The sequence below is a fragment of the Danio rerio genome, chromosome 3, assembly GCF_052040795.2.
Source record: "Danio rerio strain M-AB ecotype USA chromosome 3, GRCz13ab, whole genome shotgun sequence".
Taxonomy (NCBI): Eukaryota; Metazoa; Chordata; class Actinopteri; order Cypriniformes; family Danionidae; genus Danio; species Danio rerio.
The window spans coordinates 10,223,201-10,232,277 of NC_141023.1; the positions used below are offsets into that span (position 1 = coordinate 10,223,201).

Consider the following 9,077-nt stretch of genomic DNA (forward strand, 5'->3'; position numbering starts at 1 on the left):
CTGACGTAGCTGATTCACTGCCTTTACCCCTTAGTGAATCCCGGTTGTTTGCATTCACGCCGATAAAACATGCGCCGCTAATGCACCGTGAAACAGGAGTAACAGACTTTTGTTCAGAGATGTCGGTATGCAGCGAGTTTTGCAGGTCGACAAATCTAAAGTTTATGTAATATGATGATGATGATGATGATGACAATGATGTTACTTTCACTAAGCATGGCTGTAACCAGTTAATCTCTGCTGTTAGTTTGGGATTTCCACCTGGATTTTGCCTACCCAAATTTAAAAGCTTCCCAAATCCACATGCAGAGGTGTAAATGCAAAAAGATTACGCAAAAAGATTACTTAGGTGCGTTATCAGTCACTCATAACTATCATAACCAGGGCTTGACAAACTTTTTTGATCACCAGCCACTGTGGCAAGTAGATTTCCAACATTACTAGCCACTCAGCATTTTCACTAGTCACAATTTTGTTGTTGGGAAAATATATTTAATATGCACAAATATGACTTTAACATGCTAAAATGACTTGAATTAGATTTTGCGTTACGTCCACATGCCTCCTCATTCATTTCACTTTTTGAGCATGAGCACATGGATTATGGTTTCATAGTGTTGTATTACAATTAGTTTTTATTTCACATCACTTTCCTGAGCTCAAAATGAAGGATTTATCAAATTTATCTCAGACCACACCAAACATAAATATTTATTATTATTTAGCCACTGAAGGATTCGGATTTATACCTTCCAATCCGTCTCAGCATGGATCAACGATTATGCTTTTCTCATCACCCCTGTTTCTCATTATTTTTATCAAATATAATTATTTGATTATTTGAATGAGTATTTAACTTTGAATTGATTTTAACTAATGAATAGGTTAAATACACTGCTTTATGTAAGAATGATCAGTGTCCTTGCTCCTCTCTTTGTCTGTCTATTTTAACTTTGTTTTCAGGAGACACACAAAAACCAGATCATAGGTCATGAAGACCTCCCTCTCTCCGTCTTTCAAGCGGAATTATTGATGCTGAAGAGGAGGAAACAACTGTTTCTATTTGTCATGATATTGTCAACAGTAATTTAGTTGTTTTGATTGTTAATTCTTTTAAAGTAATTCCTTTTTATGTTAGATAGACATTGTGTGTTGAGGATATTGCAGCCGAACACAACAATAATAATATTATGTGTAGGTCTACTGTTGGTTAAAAGGCTCAATATTGAATAGACTTTGAATGGTGGACTTGAACAGACTTTAAATTTGTCCTGGCCATTAATGCAGAGTAAAGTGATGACATCTCAATACAACTGTTCATAATTCTGATGTTGAATTACTGTGTTTGAGACATGTGCTTGCAATCTGTCATTGATAACATCATTAGAAGATTTATTCGCTGGTAAAAATGAGACATTTGTCATGCCCGCCTTCTCTGTGCAACACCTCACGGTCAGCAGCTCATGTCCCGTGTGATTGCAGCAGCAAATACATCACTCTGAAGATAGAAATGACATTTTTGGGTGAATTATACCTTATGAATACAGTATGTGACTTTTTCAACACCACTTGGAGGTGTCCATGTCACTGAGCAGCATATATAAAACAGTGTGAAGACTTGTGCGCTTGCCTTTTCTTTCCAACTGAACTTGAAATATGAATGGCAAAATCATAGAAAAGATAGTCTAGGGCACAAGTGTCAAACTCAGTTCCAAAAGGGCCGCAGCTCTGCACGGTTTAGTTCCAACCCTAATTAAACACACCTGATCAAACTAATTGAGTCCTTCAGGTGTGTTTGAAACCTACAGGTAAGTGTGTTGGAGCAGGGTTGGAACTAAACTGTGCAGGGCTTCGGCCCTACAGGAATTGAGTTTGACACCTCTGGTCTAGGGGGTCGAATCGAGAAGGCAATCTTTTTTTCATTTTTCAGACTCTTGGTGATTCTAAGCTCTCTGTACGAACATTTAGAAATTAAACTAAACAGACAGTTCTTCTTTAATTTTATTGGTTATCCGTAATGTGAAATTTAATCGTAAGCTTGACCAGTAGTTTTGGAGAATTTGATGTTTCCCCATTCAGACAGAATGCCTGAGCATACTGCCCGAGAGGCATTTCAAAGATGGCCACCGACCGAGTATAATGAATTTCTCTAAAGTGACTTTGTTTTAACCCTTCTGTAGTCTTAGAAATCTGTCTGTACCATTTGACCTTTGAGTAAAAATGACCCACCTTCACTAAACCTCTAAAATAAAGCAGCTAAACTTCATTTCAGTCCTCAAATTACATGAAGAATCAACCTCATTTTTATCGCAAACTCTGTGAATGTCTAGGTTTTCCCTCATCAGTGGGCAGTATTTCATCAGTGTTTCACATTTTTGACTAAAGTAAATGGTGTACAGCCTTATCATGAAGAAAAAACAACAAATCTTTTTAACATAATGTTGGGGTCATTTAAAAAAAATAACCTAATGTCAAGATAAAAAAACATGATTTAGGGTTTTTCTGCTGTTAAAATAATGCATGGGTCATTTATGACCAATAATCCCATATGAGTGTAGCTTCTGAAGGCAAAGACAGAGACAAACTGTCATCTTAAAATTATAAGGTTTTATCTGCGTTCTGAATGGCTTTGAGATTTTGAGCTTCAAAGTTTTGCATTCCATAAAGCAAACAGTATGTGTGTAACATTTGTTTTTGAAAGAAAACGTCTTGAATTGTATTAACAATTGTTAATCGTTAAATTGTAAACTTATAAGAAAATAAGAATGTCAATAACTCAATTTTGACAAAAAATGTCTGATAGAACCTTATAATTATAAGGTGACGAAATGTGTCATGATAAATGTTATTGGCAAAGTGTCAATATTTTTTAGCAAGTTTGTCATTTAAATTTAGAGCATATTCACTGTTTTTGTTCCTTACCCAGTCTCTCCAGCTCTACAGTAGCATTGGCTGATAAATCTCCAGCAAACACTTGACACATGTAAACTCCTTTATCCTCAGTTCTGACACTCTTCAGTCTGAGAGAGAAGTTTCCTTTGGAGATTTCAGCAGTGAAGAACTCAACTCTGCCTCTGAACTGTTCATTTGATGACTCTGGTAAAGTCTTGTTGTTTTGATACAGCAGAACCAGAATATTTACATCTTTATCTGTTTTCCTCCATGAAGCCTCTATAATGTGTTTAGGTGTGATGTGAGAGTCTACAGAGCAGTTCAGAGTCACGTCCTCACCAACATATGCAGAAGCAGGATGATTTGATCCTGATACTAACAAACGCTCTGAAAGAAAACAAATACAGTAGTGTCATACATTACATCAAACCTCATTTAATCGGAATTTTCAGCAGAATTTAGGTTGCTTTCACTCACCATTGCTGACTTTTATCTGAGCCACAGCTTCTCCAGAATCCTGCTGACTGTGAACTGTACACCTGTATTCTCCTTCATCTTGAGCTGTCAGATTGTCCAGACGGAGGGAGAAGTTTCCATGTTGAATCTCCTCAGTAAAGAAATGAGCTCTATCATGATAATCCTGCTGCTGGACCTCTGCTTGACTCTCTCCATCTTGATACAGATGAACCAGAGTCTCTGAGTCTGCTCTTCTCCATTCCACCTCCAGATCCTCCACTGGTAAAGCTTCATCAACATAACAGGGCAAAACCACTGAAGATCCCAGAGGAGCAGACAGAGGAGCAGAGGGACCACGAACAGTGAAGCCTGAAACAACACAATAATTGATTAATGCGTCAAAAAAAGGAGGAGGGAAAATCTAAATTCAGTTGTAATTGGGCTTTTGTACATCTGAAAATAGTGTGGTGAGTGTATCGTGTGTGTGTGTGTATACTTAAACTCACTTCATGACACTTTCTGACTTAGCTTTTATATTTACCTTAAAAAAATAAAAGTATATTTATAAATAAGACAATTAATAATGTCCCAAGAGCCAGTTTCTGTGCCTGACGATGGGGTTGTCGTGGTCCTAACCTTCGACCACCACCTGTTCCACAATGCACCGGCCCCTTACGGCTTCCCCTGGAAGTGGTGGGCTTGTGGGAGGATGGTCCCACGTCGCTACTTCGGGCTAAGCCCAGCTGGGTTTCACGGGTTCAGGCCCCGGCTGCGCCATACCGGGCGACGTCACAGTCCTTGATGTTGTTGAACTCGTAAGGGGTTTTTGAACCGCACTTAGTCTGATCTGTCACCTAAACCTGTTTGCCTTGGGAGACACTACCAGGGGTATTACTCCCCGACAACATAAGATCACTCAGGCACTCAAACCACAATAAGGTGGCGGTTCAGGAAGGAGTGAGGGAAGGATGGAACGTGAGATTGAGAGGTGGATTGGTGCAGTAGCAGCAGTAATGAGGTCGATGTACCGGTCCGTTGTGGTGAAGAAGGAGCTGAGCCGAAAGGCAAAGCTCTCGATTTACCAGTCAATCTACATTCCTACTTTCACCTATGATCATAAGCTTTGGGTCATGACTGAAAGGACAAGATCTCAGATACAAGCGGCCAAAATGAGTTTCCTTCGAAGGGTGGCAGGGCGCACTCTTATGGATAGGGTGAGGAGCTCTGACACCCGGGAGGAGCTTGGAGTAGAGCCACTGCTCCTCCACATCGAGAAAAGTCAGCTGAGGTGGCTCGGGCATCTGTTTCAGATGCCTCCTGGACGCCTACCTAGGGAGATGTTCCAGGCATGTCCCACCGGGAGGAGGACTCGGGGAAGACCTAGGACACCCTGGAAGGACTATGCCTCTCGTCTGGCCTGGGAACGCCTCTGGATCCCTCCAGAGGAGCTGGAGGAAGTGAGAGGGAAGTCTGGGGTTCTCTCCTAAGACTGCTGCCCCCGTGAACCCGGTCCCGGAAAAGCGGCAGAAGATGAATGAATGAAATGAATGAATGAACATTTAATAATGTGGAAACATCGATTTCAACTGTATTATTTGGCCATTAATCTTTCACCGCACAAATGAATGCATCAGGAACAACAGGGGTGTAAAACTGTCTGGGTCATAAAACTGCCTGGATGTAAAGGCTGCAGATGCCCCATATAGCTTGTAGTGATTGCTATTTCGATTTTACAGCAGTAACATCCACAGAATCCATAAAGCCTGATATTCAGTACTTAAAAAACTATTTCTATATCATTTCTTTCTATTTAATTATTAAAACCTTTAGAAATATAGTCATTAACTGTTAAATGTATTAAGTACAAGAAAATGTGCAAACACTCTTATTTGTGATGCTTCTATAATCGACTCACAAAATGAAAAATAAATAACACAAAGCCATAAAAGCAACTACATTTATTGTTAGTGAAAAATGCAAAAGTAGTATTTGTTTGATGTTGAAATACTGTAGTGTAATAAAATTTCAGTGAAGCTCAGTCTAAAATTAATACACCAGAAGCACAGATATGTATAAAACGATGACATTTATGGTCTACTCTCATGGTCAACTGGTTGGACAATGCAACTGTAAAGCCTGGCTTTAGCCCACAATAATTCATTAGTATGGCGTCTTCTTTGAATTTGAATGAACTTTATTCAACAGGGACATTGCTTATTAATAGGCGAAGCAGTGTCACAGTAGGCAGTGCTGTCGCCTCACAGCAAGAAGGTCGCTGGTTTGAACCTCGGCTCAGTTGGCGTTCCTGTGTGGAGTTTGCATGTTCTCCCTGCGTTCGCGTGGGTTTTCTCCAGGTGATCAGTTTCCCCCCACAGTCCAAAGACATGCGGTACAGGTAAATTGGGTAGGCTAAATTGTCCGTAGTGTATGTGTCTGTGTCTGTGTGTGTGTGTGTGTGTGGATGTTTCCCAGAGATGGGTTGCGGCTGGAAGGGCATCCGCTGGGTAAAAACGTGCTGGATAAGTTGGCGGTTCATTCCGCTGTGGCGACCCCGGATTAATAAAGGGTCTAAGCCGACAAGAAAATGAATGAATGCTCATTAATAAACAGTAAAACTGTAAATAAGCCAGAGTTAGCCACAAGGGCTAATTTTCATCTGTTGCCCCCTGCCAGATTTTAAAAGGCAACCTAAAATCAAAATAACACATCATCACACAAACAAAAACAGAAAAGTTACATATGACAAAGGGACGAAAACATGTAATAATAATTTCTTAAAATCTTAGACAAAAGAATTACACATCATTACAAACTTGATTTGATTTTAGCCATTTCTTTAACTTGTATTTAAAAGTTGAATAATTTGTAGCACCCCTTAAATCAATAGGAAGTGTGTTTAGAAATGACTGGCTCTAACTGAGAAGACTGATCATGCAGAAGTTGTACGTCTAAACTGTACAGCACAGTCTCCACTGGTAAAAGATTGTGTTGCTTGACCATTATTGTTCTTGTGTGTCACAAACTCACATAATGGAGCATATCCATTTAAAATGATAGAAATCACACAAGCATCAGCCAAATATTTCATATTATCAAAGCTCAATAAATAATGTTTTTGTATTATATTACATTGATGACACCTAATAGACTTCTGATTAAATACTTTAAGTGCCTGTTTATAAAGTGATTCAACAGATTTAAGAACTGTTTTACTAGCGTGTGACCAACTAGTAAGACAATATGTAATATGAGAAAAAATCATGGAGTGCATAAAAAGTTTTGCTGCTTCATTAGTCAAGTAAGGTCGTATCTGCCTGAAGTTGGCCAGATTAAATTTAACAATTTTAGTGACCTTATTGGCATGATTTTGGAATTTTTGGAATGTCTCTTGTGAATCTAAAACTAGACCTAAATATTTAAAATCAGAGACAACCCTGAGCTTTTCTCCTTTAACACACACATCAGGATGATGGTTACTGCCAATGACTGTGAGAAAAACATACAAACCGTTTTACTTGCATTCAAATTAAGATATGATTCACACAACCAATCAGATACATGAACTCGTGCCTCGGTTAAATAATTTGCTGCCAGTTTCACATGAACATATAGAACTGTGTCATCAGCGTACATCTGAACATTAATAGTATGACAGACTCAGGATAGTGGCCAGGTCACTATGTGATGATGGTGGATGAACATATGGCTAACAAAAACAAATTAATAATAAAAAAAAACATCTGTATTTTTTGTAAGTGTACTTTTTTTGCTTTTATTCTTGCCATAATAAAATATATTTGTAGAGTAACCCATGTTTTCATTAATATTTAATAAACTTTAATAGGTAAAACTGTCTAAAATAAGAACAAAAGCAAGAGATGCATCAAAGTTTGATTTTAAAAATCTTGAATGGTTATAAAAATCCTTATAATCGTATTATAATTTATAAATATAATTCGTTTAAAAATATTAAATTATATTCATGATATGATGTAGTTCCGGAAACTTCCTACCTCTCCATTTATCCGTCTGATTTTACGGTGGGTTGCTTTTGACCGCCCCCTGTCGTTTTAAAGAATAACACAACAGTTAATCACCTGTCATAGGAAACCGGTATACACTGTTATGAATAATGGAGTGAAGCATTTTCCCATTGGACAAGAACTCTCATCGACTCATCAAATACCAGAAAATGACCACAAAGATAAAGGTAGTTTATATTAGTAATATAAACTGTTAGATAGACATTTGTATATATAAGTATATAAGTACAAAATGTCATTTAATATAAATTTTCACCAGAATTCAAGTGGTCCTCATAAACATGTTATTTTTAAGTCCTGTTAGATAAGTATGAAAAACACAAAAATTTTAAATAATTTATTCAACACATCAATGCTGAACATTTGAAAAAAATTTAATAATTTTGTGATTTGCAGACTATAAAAGAGCAAAGTAATATTAGGATGCAGACACTGAACATGGTAACAAAAAATGTAAGGAATAATTGACAAAAGAAAGCAATGCACACCGGTGGTGGTGATGTGGTTACATAATGAGTGTCTATACATTACATTATTATCTACTAATTCAACAGCCCACCAAGAATTATTCCGCTAATACAGTTCCCACAGCTAAAGCCACTGTTCTGATGTTGTTCAGATGTTTCTTATCATGTTATTTTTCAGCGTAGTGATATGGAGCTGTAATGAACTCTAAACATGCATGAACTACTCTGTGTGTTTATCTGAAAATACTGGCACACTTTAGAATGCTCATAAGCATTTTTTGAGCGCGAGAAGAGTTTCTACAGGTGGTTTGTCAAGGCCACTCCTATGCTCATGTCATAAATGCAGTGTTTTTTAAATTAATTTTTTTTAATTGAATTTTTTATATGAAATGTGTCAGATGCAAATGTGCAAAAACAATGGTGCAAGTGTCAGAAAGATGAAAGTGTTTTCCACAAGTGGTTATCAAGCCCTCTCACTTGTGGGAGGCACATTCATAATTAATAATGTTTTGAGGTTGTCATGTCGTGAGTAGAGGAGAAAAGAGGTGATCTTATATGGGATTTGATATGGGATTTTAGTTGTCGTAGCCTCAGCAGTTAGATAACTGTTGTTCATTCAGAGCAGCTCATAGTAACATCCACATTAAGCACATAAACTGATCTCATCCTGATTCGTAATTAACAAACACTGAAATCAGTTTAGAAATTCAAACAAAGTCAAAACAATGTTCTGAAGTGTTTTAAAGAATTGAGTTCAGATTTGAGTGCACACTTACCAGCAGCTTTTCTGTAATCCAGTTTCAGCACAGAGCCAGTAAAGAAACTGTAATCGATATCCTCATCACCAAATGTATTATCTGAACCTGCATTAGAAATAAAGTAGCAGAACACAAACAGTTTTCTCTTTTCTCCTCAACTAACTTTACACTCATTGTTATACTGCCTTCTAGTGGCGACTCTGTACATTTATAAACAAAACAAATTCAGTTTTCTGAAACGTTATAAAGATTTGAGTTCAGAATTGAGTTCAACACTTACCAGCAGCTTTTCTATAACCCAGTTTCAGCAGAGATGTTCAGCTCAGAGGACGAGCTGACGTTGATCCATCAAGTGTTTTTGCACTGAGGCACTTTACAGTATATCAATACTGAGCTTTGTAAATCTGCTATTATTGTGGTATGAACAGAAATAATAAACAGAACGAAACTAAAGACAAATA

General features: G+C 37.6%; 1 protein-coding gene and 1 long non-coding RNA gene across 2 annotated transcripts in view; one reads left to right on the forward strand and one right to left on the reverse strand.

The window, feature by feature from the left end:
• The window catches only part of LOC141381140 (uncharacterized), a 686,936-nt gene that overhangs the window by 662,513 nt on the left and 15,346 nt on the right, over nt 1-9,077 (forward strand). The gene's annotated exons all lie outside the window — the stretch shown is intronic.
• The window catches only part of si:ch211-190o19.1, a 491,573-nt gene that overhangs the window by 232,288 nt on the left and 250,208 nt on the right, over nt 1-9,077 (reverse strand). The window lies entirely within an intron of this gene.